Source organism: Macaca fascicularis, chromosome 10 (assembly GCF_037993035.2).
Source record: "Macaca fascicularis isolate 582-1 chromosome 10, T2T-MFA8v1.1".
NCBI classification, from domain to species: domain Eukaryota; kingdom Metazoa; phylum Chordata; class Mammalia; order Primates; family Cercopithecidae; genus Macaca; species Macaca fascicularis.
This window is the reverse complement of record NC_088384.1, coordinates 47,612,750-47,635,936: the sequence shown is the minus strand read 5'-3', so window position 1 is coordinate 47,635,936 and position 23,187 is coordinate 47,612,750.

The following is a 23,187-nucleotide window of genomic DNA, read 5'->3' as shown; positions in this document are numbered from 1 at the left end:
AAGTTTCTGAGAAACTGCTTAGTGTTCTGTTAATTCATCTCACAGAGTTACATCTGTATTTCGTGGATCTCTTTGCTAGCCTTATTTCTGTGGAATCTTAGAACAGATATTTCGGATCCCGTTGAAGACTATAAGGCCAAAGTAAATATCCTCCGATGACAAAGGGAAAGAAGCTTTCTGAGAAATTTCTTTGTGTTCTGTGAAATCATCTCACAGAGTTACAGCTTTCCCCTCAAGAAGCCTTTCGCTAAGACAGTTCTTGTGGAATTGGCAAAGTGATATTTGGAAGCCCATAGAGGGCTATGGTGAAAAAAGAAATATCCTCAGATGAAATCTGCAAAGAAGCTTTCTGAGAAACTGCTTAGTGTTCCGTTAATTCATCTCACAGAGTTACATCTGTATTTCGTGGATCTCTTTGCAAGCCTTATTTCTGTGGAATCTGAGAACAGGTATTTCAGCTCCCTTTGAAGACTATAGGGCCAAAGGAAATATCCTCCGATTACAAAGAGAGAGAAGCTTTCTTAGAAACTTCTTTGTGTTCTGTGAAATCATCTCACAGAGTTACAGCTTTCCCCTCAAGAAGCCTTTCGCTAAGACAGTTCTTGTGGAATTGGCAACGTGATATTTGGAAACCCATAGAGGGCTATGGTGAAAAAGGAAATATCCTCAGATGAAATCTGGAAAGAAGCTTTCTGAGAAACTGCTTAGTGTTCTGTGAATTCATCTCACAGAGTTACATCTGTATTTCGTGGATCTCTTTGCTAGCCTTACTTCTGTGGAATCTGAGAATAGATATTTCGGATCCCATTGTAGACTATAGGGCCAAAGGAAATATCCTCCGATAACAAAGAGAAAGAAGCTTTCTGAGAAACTTCTTTGTGTTCTGTGAAATCATCTCACAGAGTTACAGCTTTCCCCTCAAGAAGACTTTCGCTAAGAAAGTTCTTGTGGAATTGGGAAAGTGATATTTGGAAGCCCATAGAGGGCTACGGTGAAAAAGGAAATATCCTCAGATGAAATCTGGAAAGAAGCTTTCTGAGAAACGGCTTTGTGTTCTGTTAATTCATCTCACAGAATTACATCTGTATTTCATGGATTTCTATGCTAGTCTTATTTCTGTGGAATCTGAGAACAGATATTTCGGATCCCGTTGAAGACTATAGGGCCAAAGTAAATATCCTCCGATGACAAAGGGAAAGAAGCTTTGTGAGAAATTTCTTTGTGTTCTGTGAAATCATCTCACAGAGTTACAGCTTTCCCCTTAAGAAGCCTTTCGCTAAGACAGTTCTTGTGGAATTGGCAAAGTGATATTTGGAAGCCCATAGAGGGCTCTGGTGAAAAAGGAAATATCCTGAGATGAAATCTGGAAAGAAGCTTCTTGAGAAACTGCTTAGTGTTCTGTTAATTCATCTCACAGAGTTACAACTGTATTTCGTGGATCTCTTTTCTAGCCTTATTTCTGTGGAATTTGAGAACAGGTATTTCAGATACCATTGAAGACTATAGGGACAAAGGAAATATCCTCAGATTACAAAGAGAAAGAAGCTTTCTTAGAAACTTCTTTGTATTCTGGGAAATCATCTCACAGAGTTACAGCTTTCCCCTCAAGAAGACTTTCGCTAAGACAGTTCTTGTGGAATTGGTAAAGTGATATTTGGAAGCCCATAGAGGGCTATGGTGAAAAAGGAAATACCCTCATATGAAATCTGGAAAGAAGCTTTCTGAGAAACTGCTTAGTGTTCTGTTAATTCATGTGACAGAGTTACATCTGTATTTCGTGGATCTCTTTGCTAGCCTCATTTCTGTGGAATCTGACAACAGGTATTACAGATCTCTTTGAAGACTATAGGGCCAAAGGATATATCCTCCGATTACAAAGAGAAAGAAGCGGTCTCAGAAACTTCTTTGTGATCTGTGAAATCATCTCACAGAGTTCCAGCTTTCCCCTCAAGAAGCCTTTCGCTAAGACAGTTCTTGTGGAATTGGCAAAGTGATATTTGGAAGCCCATAGAGGGCTATGGTGAAAAAAGAAATATAATCAGATGAAATCTGCAAAGAAGCTTTCTGAGAAACTGCTTAGTGTTCTGTGAATTCATCTCACAGAGTTACATCTGTATTTCGTGGATCTCTTTGCTAGCCTTGTTTCTGTGGAATCTGAGAACAGGTATTTCAGATCCCTTTGAAGTCTATAGGGCCAAAGGAAATATCCTCCGATTACGAAGAGAAAGAAGCTTTCTGAGAAACTTCTTTGCATTCTGTGAAATCATCTCACAGAGTTACAGCTTTTCCCTCAAGAAGCCTTTCGCTAAGACAGTTCTTGTGGAATTTGCAAAGTGATATTTGGAAGCCCATAGAGGGCTATGGTGAAAAAGGAAATATCCTCAGATGAAATCTGGAAAGAAGCTTTCTGAGAATCTGCTTAGTGTTCTGTTAATTCATCTCACAGAGTTACATCTGTATTTCGTGGATCTCTTTCCTAGCCTTATTTCTGTGGAATCTGAGAACAGGTATTTCAAATCCCTTTGAAGACTATAGGGCCAAAGGAAATATCCTCCGATAACAAAGAGAAAGAAGCTTTCTGACAAACTTCTTTGTATTCTGTGAAATCATCTCACAGAGTTACAGCATTCCCCTCAAGAAGCCTTTCGCTAAGACAGTTCTTGTGGATTTGGCAAAGTGATATTTGGAAGCCCATAGAGGGCTATGGCGAAAAAGGAAATATCCTCAGATGAAATCTGGAAAGAAGCTTTCAGAGAAACTGCTAAGTGTTCTGTTAATTCATCTCACAGAGTTACATCTGTATTTCTTGGATCTCTTTGCTAGCCTTATTTCTGTGTAATCTGAGAAAAGGTTTTCAGATCCCACTGAAGACTAAAGGGCCAAAGGAAATATCCTCCGATTACAAAGAGAAAGAAGCTTTCTGAGAATCTTCGTTGTGTTCTGTGAAATCATCTCACAGAGTTGCAGCTTTCCCCTCAAGAAGCCTTTCGCTAAGACAGTTCTTGTGGAGTTGGCAAAGTGATATTTGAAAGCCCATAGAGGGCTATGGTGAAAAAGGAAATATCCTCAGATGAAATCTGGAAAGAAGCTTTCTGAGAAACTGCTTAGTGTTCTGTTAATTCATCTCACAGAGTTACTTCTGTATTTCGTGGATCTCTTTTCTAGCCTTATTTCTGTGGAATTTGAGAACAGGTATTTCAGATCCCATTGAAGACTATAGGGACAAAGGAAATATCCTCCGATTACAAAGAGAAAGAAGCTTTCTTAGAAACTTCTTTGTGTTCTGGGAAATCAACTCACAGAGATACAGCTTTTCCCTCAAGAAGACTTTCGCTAAGACAGTTCTTGTGGAATTGGCAAAGTGATATTTGGAAGCCTATAGAGGGCTATGGTGAAAAAAGGAAATATCCTCAGATGAAATATGGAAAGAAGCTTTCTGAGAAACTGCTTCGTGTTCTGTTAATTCAACTCACAGAATTACATCTGTATTTCATGGATTTCCTTATTGCCTTATTTCTGTGGAATATGAGAACAGATATTTCGGATCCCTTTGAAGACTCTAGGGCCTAAGGAAATATCCTCCGATAACAAAGAGAAAGAAGCCTTCTGAGACATTTCTTTGTGTTCTCTGAAATCATCTCACAGAGTTCCAGCTTTCCCCTCAAGAAGCCTTTCGCTAAGACAGTTTTTGTGGAATTGGCAAAGTGACATTTGGAAGACCATAGAGGGCTATGGTGAAAAAGGAAATATCCTCAGATGAAATCTGGAAAGAAGCTTTCTGAGAAACTCCTTGGTGTTCTGTTAATTCTTCTCACAGAGTTACATCTGTATTTCGTGGATCTCTTTGCTAGCCTTATTTCTGTGGAATCTGAGAACAGATATTTCGGATCCCATTGAAGAAAATAGGGCCAAAGGAAATATCCTCCGATAACAAAGAGAAAGAAGCTTTCTGAGAAACTTCTTTGCGTTATGTGAAATCATCTCACAGAGTTACAGATTTCCCTCAAGAAACCTTTCGGTAAGTCAGTTCTTGTGGAATTGGCAAAGTGATATTTGGAAGTCCATAGAGGGCTATGGTGAAAAAGGAAATATCCTCAGATGAAATCTGGAAAGAAGCTTCCTCAGAAACGGCTAAGTGTTCTGTTAATTCATCTCACAGAATTACATCTGTATTTCATGGATTTCTTTGGTATCCTTATTTCTGTGAAATCTGAGAACAGGTATTTCAGATCCCATTGAAGACTATAGGGCCAAAGGAAATATCCTCCGATTACAAAGAGAAAGAAGATTTCTTAGAAACTTCTTTGTGTTCTGTGAAATCATCTCACAGAGTTACAGCTTTCCCCTCAAGAAACCTCTCGCTAAGACAGTTCTTGTGGAATTGGCAAAGTGATATTTGGAAGCCCATAGAGGGCAATGGTGAAAAAGGAAATATCCTCAGATGAAATCTGGAAAGAAGCTTTCTGAGAAACTGCTTAGTGTTCTGTTAATTCATCTCACAGAGTTACATCTGTATTTCGTGGATCTTTTTGCTAATCTTTTTCTGTGGAATCTGAGAACAGATATTTCTCATCCCTTTGAAGACTATAGGGCCAAAGGAAATATCCTCCGATAACAAAGAGAAAGAAGCTTTTTGAGAAACTTCTTTGCATTCTGTGAAATCATCTCACAGAGTTACAGCTTTCCCCTCAAGAAGCCTTTCGCTAAGACAGTTCTTGTGGAGCTGGCAAAGAGATATTTGGAAGCCCATAGAGGGCTATGTTGAAAAAGGAAATATCCTCAGATGAAATCTGGAAAGAAGCTTTCTGAGAAACTGCTTAGTGTTCCGTTAATTCATCTCACAGAGTTACATCTGTATTTCGTGGATATCTTTGCTAGCCTTATTTCTGTGGAATCTGAGAACAGGTATTTCAGCTCCCTTTGAAGACTATAGGGCCAAAGGAAATATCCTCCGATTACAAAGAGAAAGAAGCTTTCTTAGAAACTTCTTTGTGTTCTGTGAAATCATCTCACAGAGTTACAGCTTTCCCCTCAAGAAGCCTTTCGCTAAGACAGTTCTTGTGGAATTGGAAAAATGATATTTGGAAGCCCACAGAGGGCTATGGTGAAAAAGGAAATATCCTCAGATGAAATCTGGAAAGAAGCTTTCTGAGAAACTGCTTAGTGTTCGGTGAATTCATCTCACAGAGTTACATCTGTATTTCGTGGATCTCTTTGCTAGCCTTACTTCTGTGGAATCTGCGAACAGATATTTCGGATCCCATTGTAGACTATAGGGCCAAAGGAAATATCCTCCGATAACAAAGAGAAAGAAGCTTTCTGAGAAACTTCTTTGTGTTCTGTGAAATCATCTCACAGAGTTACAGCTTTCCCCTCAAGAAGACTTTCGCTAAGAAAGTTCTTGTGGAATTGGCAAAGTGATATTTGGAAGCCCATAGAGGGCTATGGTGAAAAAGGAAATATCCTCAGATGAAATCTGGAAAGAAGCTTTCTGAGAAACGGCTTAGTGTTCTGTTAATTCATCTCACAGAATTACATCTGTATTTCATGGATTTCTATGCTAGTCTTATTTCTGTGGAATCTGAGAACAGATATTTCGGATCCCGTTGAATACTATATGGCCAAAGTAAATATCCTCCGATGACAAAAGGAAAGAAGCTTTCTGAGAAATTTCTTTGTGTTCTGTGAAATCATCTCACAGAGTTACAGCTTTCCCCTCAAGAAGCCTTTCGCTAAGACAGTTCTTGTGGAATTGGCAAAGTGATATTTGGAAGACCATAGAGGACTATGGTGAAAAAGGAAATATCCTCAGATGAAATCTGGAAAGAAGCTTTCTGAGAAACTGCTTAGTGTTCGGTTAATTCATCTCACAGAGTTACATCTGCATTTCGTGGATCTCTTTGCTAGCCTTATTTCTGTGGAATCTGAGAAGAGGTATTTCAGATCCCTTTGAAGACTATAGGACCAAAGGAAATATCCTCCGATTACAAAGAGAAAGAAGCTTTCTTAGAAACTTCTTTGTGTTCTGTGAAATCATCTAACAGAGTTACAGCTTTCCCCTAAAGAAGCCTTTTGCTAAGACAGTTCTTTTGGAATTGGCAAAGTGATATTTGGAAGCCCATAGAGGGACATGGTGAAAAAGGAAATATCCTCAGATGAAATCTGGAAAGAAGCTTTCTGAGAAACTGCTTAGTGTTCTGTTAATTCATCTCACAGAGTAACATCTATAAATCGTGAATCTGTTTGCTAGGCTTATATCTGTGGGATCAGAGAACAGGTATTTCAGATCTCTTTGAAGACTATAGGGCCAAAGGAAATATCCTCCTATTACAAAGAGAAAGAAGCTTTCTGAGAAACTTCTTTGTGTTCTGTGAAATCATCTCACAGAGTTACAGCTTTCCCCTCAAGAAGCTTTCGCTAAGACAGTTCTTGTGGAGTTGGCAAAGTGATATTTGGAAGCCCACAGAGGGCTATGGTGAAAAAGGAAATATCCTCAGTTGAAATCTGGAAAGAAGCTTTCTGAGAAACTGCTTAGTGTTCTGTTAATTCATCTCACAGAGTTACATCTGTATTTCGTGGATCTCTTTGCTAACCTTGTTTCTGTGGAATCTGAAAACAGGTATTTCAGATCCCATTGAAGACTATAGGGCCAAAGGAAATATCCTCCGATGACAAAGAGAAAGAAGCTTTCTGAGAAACTTCTTTGTGTTCTGCGAAATCATCTCACAGAGTTACAGCTTTCCCCTCAAGAAGCCTTTCGCTAAGACAGTTCTTGTGGAATTGGCAAAGTGATATTTGGAAGCCCATAGAGGTCTATGGTGAAAAAGGAAATATCCTCAGATGAAATCTGGAAAGAAGCTTTCTGAGAAAATGCTTAGTGTTCTGTTAATTCATCTCACAGAGATACACCTGTATTTCGTAAATCTCTTTGCTAACCTTATTTCTGTTGAATCTGAGAACAGATATTTCGGATCCCATTGAAGACTATAGGGCCAAAGAAAATATCCTCCGATAACAAAGAGAAAGAAGCCTTCTGAGAAACTTCTTTGTATTCTGCGAAATCATCTCACAGAGTTACAGCTTTCCCCTCAAGAAGCCTTTCGCTAAGACAGTTCTTGTGGAGTTGGCAAAGTGAAATTTGGAAGCCCATAGAGGGCTATGGTGAAAAGGGAAATATCCTCAGATGAAATCTGGAAAGAAGCTTTCTGAGAAAATGCTTAGTGTTCTGTTAATTCATCTCACAGAGTTACATCTGTATTTCGTGGATCTCTTTGCTAACCTTGTTTCTGTGGAATCTGAAAACAGGTATTTCAGATCCCATTGAAGACTATAGGGCCAAAGGAAATATCCTCCGATGACAAAGAGAAAGAAGCTTTCTGAGAAACTTCTTTGTGTTCTGCGAAATCATCTCACAGAGTTACAGCTTTCCCCTCAAGAAGCCTTTCGCTAAGACAGTTCTTGTGGAATTGGCAAAGTGATATTTGGAAGCCCATAGGGGTCTATGGTGAAAAAGGAAATATCCTCAGATGAAATCTGGAAAGAAGCTTTCTGAGAAAATGCTTAGTGTTCTGTTAATTCATCTCACAGAGATACACCTGTATTTCGTAAATCTCTTTGCTAACCTTATTTCTGTTGAATCTGAGAACAGATATTTCGGATCCCATTGAAGACTATAGGGCCAAAGAAAATATCCTCCGATAACAAAGAGAAAGAAGCCTTCTGAGAAACTTCTTTGTATTCTGCGAAATCATCTCACAGAGTTACAGCTTTCCCCTCAAGAAGCCTTTCGCTAAGACAGTTCTTGTGGAGTTGGCAAAGTGAAATTTGGAAGCCCATAGAGGGCTATGGTGAAAAGGGAAATATCCTCAGATGAAATCTGGAAAGAAGCTTTCTGAGAAAATGCTTAGTGTTCTGTTAATTCATCTCACGGAATTACATCTCTATTTCATGGATTTCTTTGCTAGCCTTATTTCTGTGGAATCTGAGAACAGATATTTCGGATCCCTTTGAAGACTATAGGGTCAATGGAAATATCCTCCGATGACAAAGAGAAAGAAGCTTTCTGAGAAACTTCTTTGTGTTCTGTGAAATCATCTCACAGAGTTACAGCTTTCCCCTCAAGAAGCCTTTCGCTAAGACAGTTCTTGTGGAGTTGGCAAAGTGATATTTGGAAGGCCATAGAGGGCTACGGTGAAAAAGGAAATATCCTCAAATGAAATATGGAAAGAAGCTTTCTGAGAAACTGCTTAGTGTTCTGTTAATTCATCTCACAGAGTTACATCTGTATTTCGTGGATCTCTTTGCTAATCTTATTTCTGTGGAATCTGAGAACAGATATTTCGGATCCAATTGAAGAATATAGGGCCAAAGGAAATATCCTCCCATTACAAAGAGAAAGAAGCTTTCTGAGAACCTTCTTTGCGTTATGTGAAATCATCTCACAGAGTTACAGCTTTCCCCTCAAGAAGCCTTTCTCTAAGACAGTTCTTGTGGAATTGGCAGAGTGGTATTTGTAAGCCCATAGAGGGCTATGGTGAAAAAGGAAATATCCTCAGATGAAATCTGGAAAGATGCTTTCTGAGAAACTGCTTAGTGTTCTGTTAATTCATCTCACAGAGTTACATCTGTATTTCGTGGATCTCTTAGCCTACCTTATTTCTGTGGAATCTGAGAACAAATATTTCGTATGCCCTTGAAGACTATAGGGCCAAAGGAAATATCCTCCGATGACAAAGAGAAAGAAGCTTTCTGAGAAATTTCTTTGTGTTCTGTGAAATCATCTCGCAGAGTTACAGCGTTCCCCTCAGGAAGCCTTTCGCTAAGACAGTTCTTGTGAAATTGACAAAGTGATATTTGGAAGACCATAGAGGGCTATGGTGAAAAAGGAAATATCCTCAGATGAAATCTGGAAAGAAGCTTTCTGAGAAACTGCTTAGTGTTTGGTTAATTCATCGCACAGAGTTACATCTGCATTTCGTGGATCTCTTTGCTAACCTTATTTTGTGGAATCTGAGAACAGATATTTCGGATCCCTTTGAAGACTATAGGGCCAAAAGAAATATCCTCCGATAACAAAGAGAAAGAAGCTTTCTGAGAAACTTCTTTGCGTTCTGTGAAATCATCTCACAGAGTTACAGCTTTCCCCTCAAGAAGCCTTTCTCTAAGACAGTTCTTGTGGAATTGGCAAAGTGATATTTGGAAGCCCATAGAGGGCTATGGTGAAAAAGGAAATATCCTCAGATGAAATCTGGAAAGAAGCTTTCTGAGAAACGGCTTAGTGTTCTGTTAATTCCTCTCAGAGAATTACATCTGTATTTCATGCATTTCTTCGATAGCCTTATTTCTGTGGAATCTGAGAACAGGTATTTCAGATCCCTTTGAAGACTATAGGGCCAAAGGTAATATCCTCCGTTTACAAAGAGAAAGAAGCTTTCTTAGAAACTTATTTGTGTTCTGTGAAATCATCTCACAGAGTTACAGCTTTCCCCTCAAGAAGCCTTTCGCTAAGACAGTTCTTGTGCAATTGGAAAAGTGATATTTTCAAGCCCATAGAAGGATATGGTGAAAAAGGAAATATCCTCAGATGAAATCTGGAAAGAAGCTTTCTGAGAAACTGCTTAGTGTTCTGTTAATTCATCTCACAGAGTTACATTTGTATTTCGTGGATATCTTTGCTAGCCTTATTTCTGTGGAATCTGAGAACAGATATTTCGGATCCCATTGAAGACTATAGGGCCAAAGGAAATATCCTCCGATAACAAAGAGAAAGAAGCTTTCTGAGAAACTTCTTTGTGTTCTTTGAAATCATCTCACAGAGTTACAGCTTTCCCCTCAAGAAGCCTTTCGCTAAGACAGTTCTTGTGGAATTGGCAAAGTGATATTTGGAAGCCCATAGAGGGATATGGTGAAAAAGGAAATATCCTCAGATGAAATCTGGAAACAAGCTTTCTGAGAAACTGCTTAGTGTTCGGTTCATTCATCTCACAGAGTTACATCTGTATTTCGTGGATCTCTTTGCTAGCCTTATTTCTGTGGAATCTGAGAACAGGTATTTCAGATCCCATTGAAGACTATAGGGCCAAAGGAAATATCCTCCGATAACAAAGAGAAAGAAGCTTTCTGAGAAACTTCTTTGCGTTCTGTGAAATCATCTCACAGAGTTACAGCTTTTCCCTCAAGAAGCCTTTCGCTAAGACAGTTCTTGTGGAATTTGCAAAGTGATATTTGGAAGCACATTGAGGGCTATGGTGAAAAAGGAAATATCCTCAGATGAAATCTGGAAAGAAGCTTTCTGAGAAACTGCTTAGTGTTCTGTTAATTCATCTCACAGAGTTACATCTGTATTTCGTGGATCTCTTTGCTAGCCTTATTTCTGTGGAATCTGAGGACAGGTGTTTCAGATCCCATTGAAGACTATAGGGCCAAAGGAAATATCCTCCGATTACAAAGAGAAAGAAGCTTTCTGAGAAACTTCTTTGTGTTCTGTGAAATCATCTCACAGATTACAGCATTCCCCTCAAGAAGCCTTTCGCTAAGACAGCTCTTGTGGAATTGGCAAAGTGATATTTGGAAGCCCATAGAGGGCTATGGTGAAAAAGGAAATATCCTCAGATGAAATCAGGAAAGAAGCCTTGTGAGAAACTGCTTAGTGTTCTGCTAATTCATCTCACAGAGTTACATCTGTATTTCGTGGATGTCTTTGCTAACCTTATTTCTGTGGAATCTGAGAACAGATATTTCGGATCCCGTTGAAGACTGTAGGGCCAAAGGAAATATCCTCCGATAACAAAGAGAAAGAAGCTATCTGAGAAACTTCTTTGTGTTCTGTGAAATCATCTCACAGAGTTACAGCTTTCCCCTCAAGAAGCCTTTCGCTAAGACAGTTCTTGTGGAATTGGCAAAGTGATATTTGGAAGCCCATAGAGGGCTATGGTGAAAAAGGAAATATCCTCAGATGAAATCTGGAAAGAAGCTTTCTGAGAAACTGCTTAGTGTTCTGTTAATTCATCTCACAGAGTTTCATCTGTATATCGTGGATCTCTTTGCTAGCCTTATTTTTGTGGAATCTGAGAACAGGTATTTCAGATCCCATTGAAGACTATAGGGCCAAAGGAAATATCCTCCGATTACAAAGAGAAAGAAGCTTTCTGAGAAACTTCTTTGCGTTCTGTGAAATCATCTCACAGAGTTACAGCTTTCCTCTCAAGAAGCCTTTCGCTAAGACAGTTCTTGTGGAATTTGCAAAGTGATATTTGGAAGCCCATAGAGGGCTATGGTGAAAAAGGAAATATCCTCAGATGAAATCTGGAAAGAAGCTTTCTGAGAATCTGCTTAGTGTTCTGTTAATTCATCTCACAGAGTTACATCTGTATTTCGTGGATCTGTTTCCTAGCCTTATTTCTGTGGAATCTGAGAACAGGTATTTCAGATCCCATTGAAGACTAAAGGGCCAAAGGAAATATCCTCCGATAACAAAGAGAAAGAAGCTTTCTGAGAAACTTCTTTGTGTTCTGCGAAATCATCTCACAGAGTTACAGCTTTCCCCTCAAGAAGCCTTTCACTAAGACAGTTCTTGTGGATTTGGCAAAGTGATATTTGGAAGCTCATAGAGGGCTATGGTGAAAAAGGAAATATCCTCAGATGAAATCTGGAAAGAAGCTTTCTGAGAATCTGCTTAGTGTTGTGTTAATTCATCTCACAGAGTTACATCTGTATTTCGTGGATCTCCTTCCTTGCCTTATTTCTGTGGAATCTGAAAACAGATATTTCGGATCCCTTTGAAGACTATAGGGCCAAAGGAATATCCTCGGATAACAAAGAGAAAGAAGCTTTCTGAGAAATTTCTTTGTGTTCTGTGAAATCATCTCACAGAGTTACATCTGTATTTCGTGGATCTCTTAGCTAACCTTATTTCTGTGGAATCTGAGAACAAATATTTCGTATCCCCTTGAAGACTATAGGGCCAAAGGAAATATCCTCCGATGACAAAGAGAAAGAAGCTTTCTGAGAAATTTCTTTGTGTTCTGTGAAATCATCTCACAGAGTTACAGCGTTCCCCTAAAGAAGCCTTTCGCTAAGACAGTTCTTGTGGAATTGACAAAGTGATATTTGGAAGACCATAGAGGGCTATGGTGAAAAAGGAAATATCCTCAGATGAAATCTGGAAAGAAGCTTTCTGAGAAACTGCTTAGTGTTCGGTTAATTCATCGCACAGAGTTACATCTGCATTTCGTGGATCTCTTTGCTAACCTTATTTCTGTGGAATCTGAGAACAGATATTTCGGATCCCTTTGAAGAATATAGGGCCAAAAGAAATATCCTCCGATAACAAAGAGAAAGAAGCTTTCTGAGAAACTTCTTTGCGTTCTGTGAAATCATCTCACAGAGTTACAGCTTTTCCCTCAAGAAGCCTTTCGCTAAGACAGTTCTTGTGGAATTGGCAAAGTGATATTTGGAAGCCCATAGACGGCTATGGTGAAAAAGGAAATATCCTCAGATGAAATCTGGAAAGAAGCTTTCTGAGAAACTGCTTAGTGTTCTGTTAATTCATCTCACAGAGTTACATCTGTAAATCGTGGATCTCTTTGCTAGGCTTATTTCTGTGGAATCTGAGAACAGGTATTTCAGATCTCTTTGAAGACTATAGGGCCAAAGGAAATATCCTCCGATTACAAAGAGAAAGAAGCTTTCTGAGAAACATCTTTGTGTTCTGTGAAATCATCTCACAGAGTTACAGCTTTCCCCTCTAAAAGCCTTTCGCTAAGACAGTTCTTGTGGAATTGGCAAAGTGACATTTCTAAACCCATAGAGGGCTATGGTGAAAAAGGAAATATCCTCAGATGAAATCTGGAAAGAAGTTTCTGAGAAACTGCTTAGTGTTCTGTTAATTCATCTCACAGAGTTACATCTGTATTTCGTGGATCTCTTTGCTAGCTTTATTTCTGTGGAATCTTAGAACAGATATTTCGGATCCCATTGAAGACTATAGGGCCAAAGGAAATATCCTCCGATAACAAAGAGAAAGAAGCTTTCTGAGAAACTTCTTTGTGTTCTGTGAAATCATCTCACAGAGTTACAGCTTTCCCCTCAAGAAGCTTTCGCTAAGACAGTTCTTGTGGAGTTGGCAAAGTGATATTTGGAAGCCCACAGAGGGCTATGGTGAAAAAGGAAATATCCTCAGATGAAATCTGGAAAGAAGCTTTCTGAGAAACTGCTTAGTGTTCTGTTAATTCATCTCACAGAGTTACATCTGTATTTCGTGGATCTCTTTGCTAACCTTTTTTTTGTGGAATCTGAGAACAGGTATTTCAGATCCCATTGCAGACTATAGGGCCAAAGGAAATATCCTCCGATGACAAAGAGAAAGAAGCTTTCTGAGAAACTTCTTTGTGTTCTGTGAAATCATCTCACAGAGTTACCGCTTTCCCCTCAAGAAGCCTTTCGCTAAGACAGTTCTTGTGGAATTGGCAAAGTGATATTTGGAAGCCCATAGAGGTCTATGGTGAAAAAGGAAATATCCTCAGATGAAATCTGGAAAGAAGCTTTCTGAGAAACTGCTTAGTGTTCTGTTAATTCATCTCACAGAGATACACCTGTATTTCGTATATCTCATTGCTAACCTTATTTCTGTGGAATCTGAGAACAGATATTTCGGATCCCATTGAAGACTATAGGGCCAAAGGAAATATCCTCCGATAACAAAGAGAAAGAAGCTTTCTGAGAAACTTCTTTGCGTTCTGTGAAATCATCTCACAGAGTTACAGCTTTCCCCTCAAGAAGCCTTTCGCTAAGACAGTTCTTGTGGAATTGGCAACGTGATATTTGGAAGCCCACAGAGGGATATGGTGAAAAAGGAAATATCCTCAGATGAAATCTGGAAAGAAGCTTTCTGAGAAACTGCTTAGTGTTCGGTTCATTCATCTCACAGAGTTACATCTGTATTTCGTGGATCTCTTTGCTAGCCTTATTTCTGTGGAATCTGAGAACAGGTATTTCAGATCCCATTGAAGACTATAGGGCCAAAGGAAATATCCTCCGATTACAAAGAGAAAGAAGCTTTCTGAGAAACTTCTTTGCGTTCTGTGAAATCATCTCACAGAGTTACAGCTTTTCCCTCAAGAAGCCTTTCGCTAAGACAGTTCTTGTGGAATTTGCAAAGTGATATTTGGAAGCACATAGAGGGCTATGGTGAAAAAGGAAATATCCTCAGATGAAATCTGGAAAGAAGCTTTCTGAGAAACTGCTTAGTGTTCTGTTAATTCATCTCACAGAGTTACATCTGTATTTCGTGGATCTCTTTGCCGGCCTTATTTCTGTGGAATCTGAGAACAGGTGTTTCAGATCCCATTGAAGACTATAGGGCCAAAGGAAATATCCTCCGATTACAAAGAGAAAGAAGCTTTCTGAGAAACTTCTTTGTGTTCTGTGAAATCATCTCACAGAGTTACAGCATTCCCCTCAAGAAGCCTTTCGCTAAGACAGCTCTTGTGGAATTGGCAAAGTGATATTTGGAAGCCCATAGAGGGCTATGGTGAAAAAGGAAATATCCTCAGATGAAATCAGGAAAGAAGCCTTGTGAGAAACTGCTTAGTGTTCTGCTAATTCATCTCACAGAGTTACATCTGTATTTCGTGGATCTCTTTGCTAACCTTATTTCTGTGGAATCTGAGAACAGATATTTCGGATCCCGTTGAAGACTGTAGGGCCAAAGGAAATATCCTCCGATAACAAAGAGAAAGAAGCTATCTGAGAAACTTCTTTGTGTTCTGTGAAATCATCTCACAGAGTTACAGCTTTCCCCTCAAGAAGCCTTTCGCTAAGACAGTTCTTGTGGAATTGGCAAAGTGATATTTGGAAGCCCATAGAGGGCTATGGTGAAAAAGGAAATATCCTCAGATGAAATCTGGAAAGAAGCTTTCTGAGAAACTGCTTAGTGTTCTGTTAATTCATCTCACAGAGTTTCATCTGTATATCGTGGATCTCTTTGCTAGCCTTATTTTTGTGGAATATGAGAACAGGTATTTCAGATCCCATTGAAGACTATAGGGCCAAAGGAAATATCCTCCGATTACAAAGAGAAAGAAGCTTTCTGAGAAACTTCTTTGCGTTCTGTGAAATCATCTCACAGAGTTACAGCTTTCCCCGCAAGAAGCCTTTCGCTAAGACAGTTCTTGTGGAATTTGCAAAGTGATATTTGGAAGCCCATAGAGGGCTATGGTGAAAAAGGAAATATCCTCAGATGAAATCTGGAAAGAAGCTTTCTGAGAATCTGCTTAGTGTTCTGTTAATTCATCTCACAGAGTTACATCTGTATTTCGTGGATCTGTTTCCTAGCCTTATTTATGTGGAATCTGAGAACAGACATTTCGGATCCCATTGAAGACTATAGTCCCAAAGGAAATATCCTCCGATAACAAAGAGAAAGAAGCTTTCTGAGAAACTTCTTTGCGTTCTTTGAAATAATCTCACAGAGTTACAGCTTTCCCCTCAAGAAGTCTTTCGCTAAGACAGTTCTTGTGGAATTGGCAAAGTGATATTTGGAAGGCCATAGAGGGCTATGGTGAAAAAGGAAATATCCTCAGATGAAATCTGGAAAGAAGATTTCTGAGAAACTGCTTAGTGTTCTGTTAATTCATCTCACAGAGTTACTTCTGTATTTCGTGGATCTCTTTGCTAGCCTTATTTCTGTGGAATCTGAGAACAGGTATTTCAGATCCCATTGAAGACCATAGGGCCAAAGAAATATCCTCCGATTACAAAGAGAAAAATCTTTTTTAGAAACTCCTTTGTGTTCTGTGAAATCATCTCACAGAGTTACAGCTTTCCTCTCAAGAAGCCTTGCGCTAAGACACTTCTTGTGGAGTAGGCAAAGTGATATTTGGAAGCCCATAGAGGGCTAAGGTGAAAAAGGAAATATCCTCACATGAAATCTGGAAAGAAGCTTCTTGAGAAACTGCTTAGTCTTCTGTTAATTCATCTCACAGAGTTACAAATGTATTTCGTGGATCTCTTTTCTAGCCTTATTTCTGTGGAATCTGAGAACTGGTATTTCATCCCATTGAAGACTATAGGGCCAAAGGAAATATCCTCCGATTACAAAGAGAAGGAAGCTTTCTTAGAAACTTCTTTGTGTTCTGGGAAATCATCTCACAGAGTTACAGCTTTCCCCTCAAGAAGACTTTCGCTAAGACAGTTCTTGTGGAATTGGGAAAGTGATATTTGGAAGCCCATAGAGGGCTATGGTGAAAAAGGAAATATCCTCAGATGAAATCTGGAAAGAAGCCTTCTGAGAAACTGCTTAGTTTTCTGTTAATTCACCTCACAGACTTACATCTGTATTTCGTGGATCTCTGTGCTAACCATATTTCTGTGGAATCTGAGAACAGATATTTCGGATCCCATTGAAGACTATAGGGCCAAAGGAAATATCCTCCGATAACAAAGAGAAAGAAACTTTCTGAGAAACTTCTTTGTGTTCTGTGAAATCATCTTACAGAGTTACAGCTTTCCCCTCAAGAAGTCTTTCGCTAAGACAGTTCTTGTGGAGTTGGCAAAGTGATATTTGGAAGCCCATAGAGGGCTAGGGTGAAAAAGGAAATATCCTCAGATGAAATCTGGAAAGAAGCTTTCTGAGAAACGTCTTAGTGTTCTGTTAATTCACCTCACAGAATTACATCTGTATTTCATGGATTAATTTGCTAGCCTTATTTCTGTGGAATCTGAGAACAGGTATTTCAGATCCCATTGAAGACTATAGGGCCAAAGGAAATATCCTCCGATTACAAAGAGAAAGAAGCTTTTTTAGAAACTTCTTTTTGTTCTGTGAAATCATCTCACAGAGGTACAGCTATCGCCTCAAGAAGCCTTTCGCTAAGACAGTTCTTGTGGAATTGGAAAAGTGATATTTGGAAACCCATAGAGGGCTATGGTGAAAAGGGAAATATCCTCAGATGAAATCTGGAAAGAAGCTTTCTGAGAAACTGCTTAGTGTTCTGTTAATTAATCTCACAGAGTTACATCTGTATTTCGTGGATCTCTTTGTTTGCCTTATTTCTGTGGAATCTGAGAACAGATATTTCGGATCCCATTGAAGACTATAGGGCCAAAGGAAATATCCTCCGATAACAAAGAGAAAGAAGCTTTCTGAGAAACTTCTTTGCGTTCTGTGAAATCATCTCACAGAGTTACAGCTTTCCCCTGAAGAAGCCTTTCGCTAAGACAGTTCTTGAGGAATTGGCAAAGTGATATTTGGAAGCCCATTGAGGGCTATGGTGAAAAAGGAAATATCCTCAGATGAAATCTGGAAAGAAGCCTTCTGAGAAAATGCTTAGTGTTCTGTTAATTCATCTCACTGAATTACATCTGTATTTCATGGATTTCTTTGATAGCCTTATTTCTGTGGAATCTGAGAACAGATATTTCGGATCCCTTTGAAGACTATAGGGCCAAAGGAAATATCCTCCGATGACAAAGAGAAAGAAGCTTTCTGAGAAACTTCTTTGTGTTCTGTGAAATCATCTCACAGAGTTACAGCTTTCCCCTCAAGAAGCCTTTCGCTAAGACAGTTCTTGTGGAATTGGCAAAGTGATATTTGGAAGCCCGTAGAGGACTATGGTGAAAAAGGAAATATCCTCAGATGAAATCTGGAAAGAAGCTTTCTGAGAAACTGCTTAGTGTTCTGTTAATTCATCTCACAGAGTTACATCTGTATTTCGTGGATCTCTTTGCTAACCTTATTTCTGTGGAATCTGAGAACAGACATTTCGGATCCCATTGAAGACTATAGGCCCAAAGGAAATATCCTCCGATAACAAAGAGAAAGAAGCTTTCTGAGAAACTGCATAGTGTTCTGTTAATTCATCTCACAGAGTTACATCTGTATTTCGTGGATCTCTTTGCTAGCCTTATTTCTGTGGAATCTGAGAACAGGTATTTCAGATCCCATTGAAGACTATAGGGCCAAAGGAAATATTCTCCGATTACAAAGAGAAAGAAGCTTTCTGAGAAACTTCTTTGCGTTCTGTGAAATCATCTCACAGAGTTACAGCTTTCCCCTCTAAAAGCCTTTCGCTAAGACAGTTCTTGTGGAATTGGCAAAGTGACATTTCTAAACCCATAGAGGGCTATGGTGAAAAAGGAAATATCCTCAGATGAAATCTGGAAAGAAGTTTCTGAGAAACTGCTTAGTGTTCTGTTAATTCATCTCACAGAGTTACATCTGTATTTCGTGGATCTCTTTGCTAGCTTTATTTCTGTGGAATCTTAGAACAGATATTTCGGATCCCATTGAAGACTATAGGGCCAAAGGAAATATCCTGCGATAACAAAGAGAAAGAAGCTTTCTGAGAAACTTCTTTGTGTTCTGTGAAATCATCTCACAGAGTTACAGCTTTCCCCTCAAGAAGCCTTTCGCTAAGACAGTTCTTGTGGAGTTGGCAAAGTGATATTTGGAAGCCCATAGAGGTCTATGGTGAAAAAGAAATATCCTCAGATGAAATCTGGAAAGAAGCTTTCTGAGAAACTGCTTAGTGTTCGGTTAATTCAACTCACAGAGTTACATCTGTATTTCGTGGATCTCTTTGCTAACCTTGTTTCTGTGGAATCTGAGAACAGGTATTTCAGATCCCATTGAAGACTATAGGGACAAAGGAAATATCCTCCGATAACAAAGAGAAAGAAGCTTTTTGTGAAACTTCTTTGTGTTCTGTGAAATCATCTCACAGAGTTACAGCTTTCCCCTCAAGAAGCCTTTCGCTAACACAGTTCTTGTGGAGTTGGCAAAGTGATATTTGGAAGCCCATAGAGGGCTATGGTGAAAAAGGAAATATCCTCAGATGAAATCTGGAAAGAAGCTTTCTGAGAAACTGCTTAGTGTTCTGTTAATTCATCTCACAGAGTTACATCTGTATTTCATGGATTAATTTGCCAGCCTTTTTTCTGTGGAATCTGAGAACAGGTATTTCAGATCCCATTGAAGACTATAGGGCCAAAGGAAATATCCTCCGATTACAAAGAGAAAGAAGCTTTCTTAGAAACTTCTTTGTGTTCTGTGAAATCATCTCACAGAGTTACAGCTTTCCCCTCAAGAAGCCTTTCGATAAGACAGTTCTTGTGGAATTGGAAAAGTGATATTTGAAAGCCCTTAGAGGGCCATGGTGAAAAAGGAAACATCCTCAGATGAAATCTGGAAAGAAGCTTTCTGAGAAACGGCTTAGTGTTCTGTTAATTCATCTAACAGAATTACATCTGTATTTCATGGATTTCTTTTCTACCCTTTTTTCTGTGGAATCTGAGAACAGGTATTTCAGATCCCATTGAAGACTATAGGGCCAAAGGAAATATCCTACGATTACAAAGAGAAAGAAGCTTTCTTAGAAACTTCTTTGTGTTCTGTGAAATCATCTCACAGAGTTACAGCTTTCCCCTCTAGACGCCTTTCGCTAAGACAGTTCTTGTGGAATTGGGAAAGTGATATTTGAAAACCCATAGAGGGCTATGGTGAAAAAGGAAATATCCTCAGATGAAATCTGGAAAGAAGCTTTCTGAGAAACTTCTTAGTGTTCTGTTAATTCATCTCACAGTGTTACATCTGTATTTCCTGGATCTCTTTGCTAGCCTTATTTCTGTGGAATCTGAGAACAGATATTTCGGATCCCATTGAAGACTATAGGGCCAAAGGAAATATCCTCCGATAACAAAGAGAAAGAAGCTTTCTGAGAAACTTCTTTGTGTTCTGTGAAATCATCTCACAGAGTTACAGCTTTCCCCTCCAGAAGCTTTCGCTAAGACAGTTCTTTTGGAGTTGGCAAAGTTATATTTGGAAGCCCATAGAGGGCTATGGTGAAAAAGGAAATATCCTAATATGAAATCTGGAAAGAAGCTTTCTGAGAAACTGCTTAGTGTTCAGTTAATTCATCTCACAGAGTTACATCTGTATTTCGTGGATCTCTTTGCTAAACTTATCTCTGTGGAATCTGAGAACAGATATTTCGGATGCCATTGAAGACTATAGGGCCAAAGGAAATATCCTCCGATAACAAAGAGAAAGAAGCTTTCTGAGAAACTTCTTTGCGTTCTGTGAAATCATCTCACAGAGTTACAGCTTTCCCCTCAAGAAGCCTTTCACTAAGACAGTTCTTGTGGAATTGGCAAAATGATATTTGGAAGCCCACAGAGGGCTATGGTGAAAAAGGAAATATCCTCAGATGAAATCTGGAAAGAAGCTTTCTGAGAAACTGCTTAATGTTCGGTTAATTCATCTCAGAGAGTTACATCAGTATTTCGTGGATCTCTTTGCTAGCCTTATTTCTGTGGAATCTGAGAACAGATATTTCGGATCCCTTTGAAGACTATAGGGCCAAAGGATATATCCTCCGATAACAAAGAGAAAGAAGCTTTCTGAGAAACTACTTTGCGTTCTGTGAAATCATCTCACAGAGTTACAGCTTTCCCCTCAAGAAGCCTTTCGCTAAGACAGTTCTTGTGGAATTGGCAAAGTGATATTTGGAAGCCCATAGAGGGCTATGGTGAAAAAGGAAATATCCTCAGATGAAATCTGGAAAGAAGCTTTCTGAGAAACTTCTTAGTGTTCTGTTAATTCATCTCACAGAGTTACATCTGTATTTCGTGGATCTCTTTGCTAGCCTTTTTTCTGTGGAATCTGAGAACAGATATTTCGGATCCCATTGAAGACTATAGGGCCAAAGGAAATATCCTCCGATAACAAAGAGAAAGAAGCTTTCTGAGAAACTTCTTTGCGTTCTGTGAAATCATCTCACAGAGTTACAGCTTTCCCCTCAAGAAGACTTTCGCTAAGACAGTTGTTGTGGAATTGGAAAAGTGATATTTGGAAGCCCATAGAGGGCTATGGTGAAAAAGGAAATATCCTCAGATGAAATCTGGAAAGAAGCTTTCTGAGAAACTGCTTGGTGTTCTGTTAATTCATCTCACACAATTACATTTGTATTGCATGGATTACTTTGCTAGCCTTATTTCTGTGGAATCTGAGAACAGATATTTCGGATCCCTTTGAAGACTATAGGGCCAAAGGAAATATCCTCCGATGACAAAGAGAAAGAAGCTTTCTGAGAAATTTCTTTGTGTTCTGTGAAATCATCTCGCAGAGTTACAGCTTTCCCCTCAAGAAGCCTTTCGATAAGACAGTTCTTGTGGAATTGGCAAAGTGATATTTGGAAGACCATAGAGGGCTATGGTGGAAAAGGTAATATCCCCAGATGAAATCTGGAAAGAAGCTTTCTGAGAAACTGCTTAGTGTTCTGTTAATTCATCTCACAGAGTTACATCTGTATTTCGTGGATCTCTTTGCTAGCCTTATTTCTGTGGAATCTGAGAACAGATATTTCGGATCCCTTTGAAGACTATAGGGCCAAAGGAAATATCCTCCGATTACAAAGAGAAAGAAGGTTTCTGAGAAACTTCTTTGTGTTCTGTGACATCAACTCACAGAGTTACAGCTTTCCCCTCAAGAAGCCGCTCGCTAAGTCTGTTCTTGTGGAATTTGCAAAGTGATATTTGGAAGCCCATAGAGGGCTATGGTGAAAAAGAAAATATCCTCAGAGAAAAACTGGAAAGAAGCTATCTGAGAAACTGCTTTGTGATGTGTTACTTCCAGTCACAGAGTAACATCTGTATTTTGTGGATCTGTTTGATAGCCTTATTTCTGTGGAATCTGAGAGCTGATATTTCGGATCCCTGTGAAGACTATAGGGCCGAAGGAAATATCGTCCGATAACAAAGAGAAAGATGCTTTCTGGAAACTTCTTTGTGTTCTGTGAAATCATCTCACAGACTCCCAGCTTTCCCTTCAATAAAACTTTCGCTAAGCCTGTTCTTGTGGAATTTGCAAAGTGATATTTCGATGTCCATAGAGGGCGACGGTGAAAAAGGAAATATCCTCAGATGACATCTGAAAAGAAGCTTTCTGAGAAACTGCTTAGTGTTCTGTTAATTCATCTCACATAGTTACAGTTTTCCCTTCAAAAATCGTTCGCATTGCCTGTTCTTGTGGAATTTGCAAAGTGATATTTGGAAGCCCATAGAGTCCTATGGTGAAAAAGAAAATATCCTCAGAGAAAAAATGGAAAGAATCTTTCCGAGAAACTGCTTTGTGATGTCTGACTTCCACTCACATAGTTACATCTGTATTTCGTGGATCTGTCTGCTAGCCTTTTTTCTGTGGAATCTGAGAACAGATATTTCGGATCCCTTTGAAGACTATAGGGCCAAAGGAAATATCCTCTGATAACAAAGAGAAAGAAGCTTTCTGAGAAACTTCTTTGTGTTCTGTGAAATCATCTCACAGACTTCCAGCTTTCCCCTCAAGAAGCCTTTCGCTAAGCCTGTTCTTGTGGAATTTGCAAAGTGATATTTCGATGCCCATAGAGGGCGACGGTGAAAAAGGAAATATCCTCAGATGAAATCTGGAAAGAAGCATTCTGATAAACTGCATAATGTACTGTTAATTCATCTCACAGAGTTACAGCTTTCGCCTAAAAAAGCTGTTCGCTAAGCCTGTTCTTGTGGAATTTGCAAAGTGACATTTGGAAGGCCATAGAGGGCAACGGTGAAGAAGAAAATATCCTCACAGAAAAACTAGAAAGAAGTTTTCTGAGAAACTGCTTTGTGATGTGTGACTTCCACTCACAGAGTTACAATGTATTTCGTGGATCTCTTTGCTATCCTTATTTTTGTGGAATGTGAGAACTGATACTTCGGATCCCTTTGAAGACTATAGGGCCAAAGGATATATCCTCCGATAACAAAGAGAAAGAAGCTTTCACAGAAACTTCTTTGTGTTCTGCGAAATCATCTCACAGACTTCCAGCTTTCCCCTCCAGAAGCCTTTCACTCAGCCTGTTCTTGTGGAAGGGCAAAGTGATATTTCGATGAACATAGAGCACGACACTGAAAAAGGAAATATCCTCAGATGAAATATGGAAAGAAGATTTCTGAGAAACTGCTTAGTGTTCTCTTTATTCATCTCACAGAGTTACAGCTTTCACCTCAAGAAGCCGTTTGCAAAGCCTGTTCTTGTGGAATTTGCAAAGTGATATTTGGAAGCCCATAGAGGGCTGTGGTGATAAAAAGATAAAATCAGAGAAAAACTGGAAAGAAGCTTTCTGAGAAACTGCTTGGTGAAGTGTGACTTCCCCTCACAGAGTTACATCT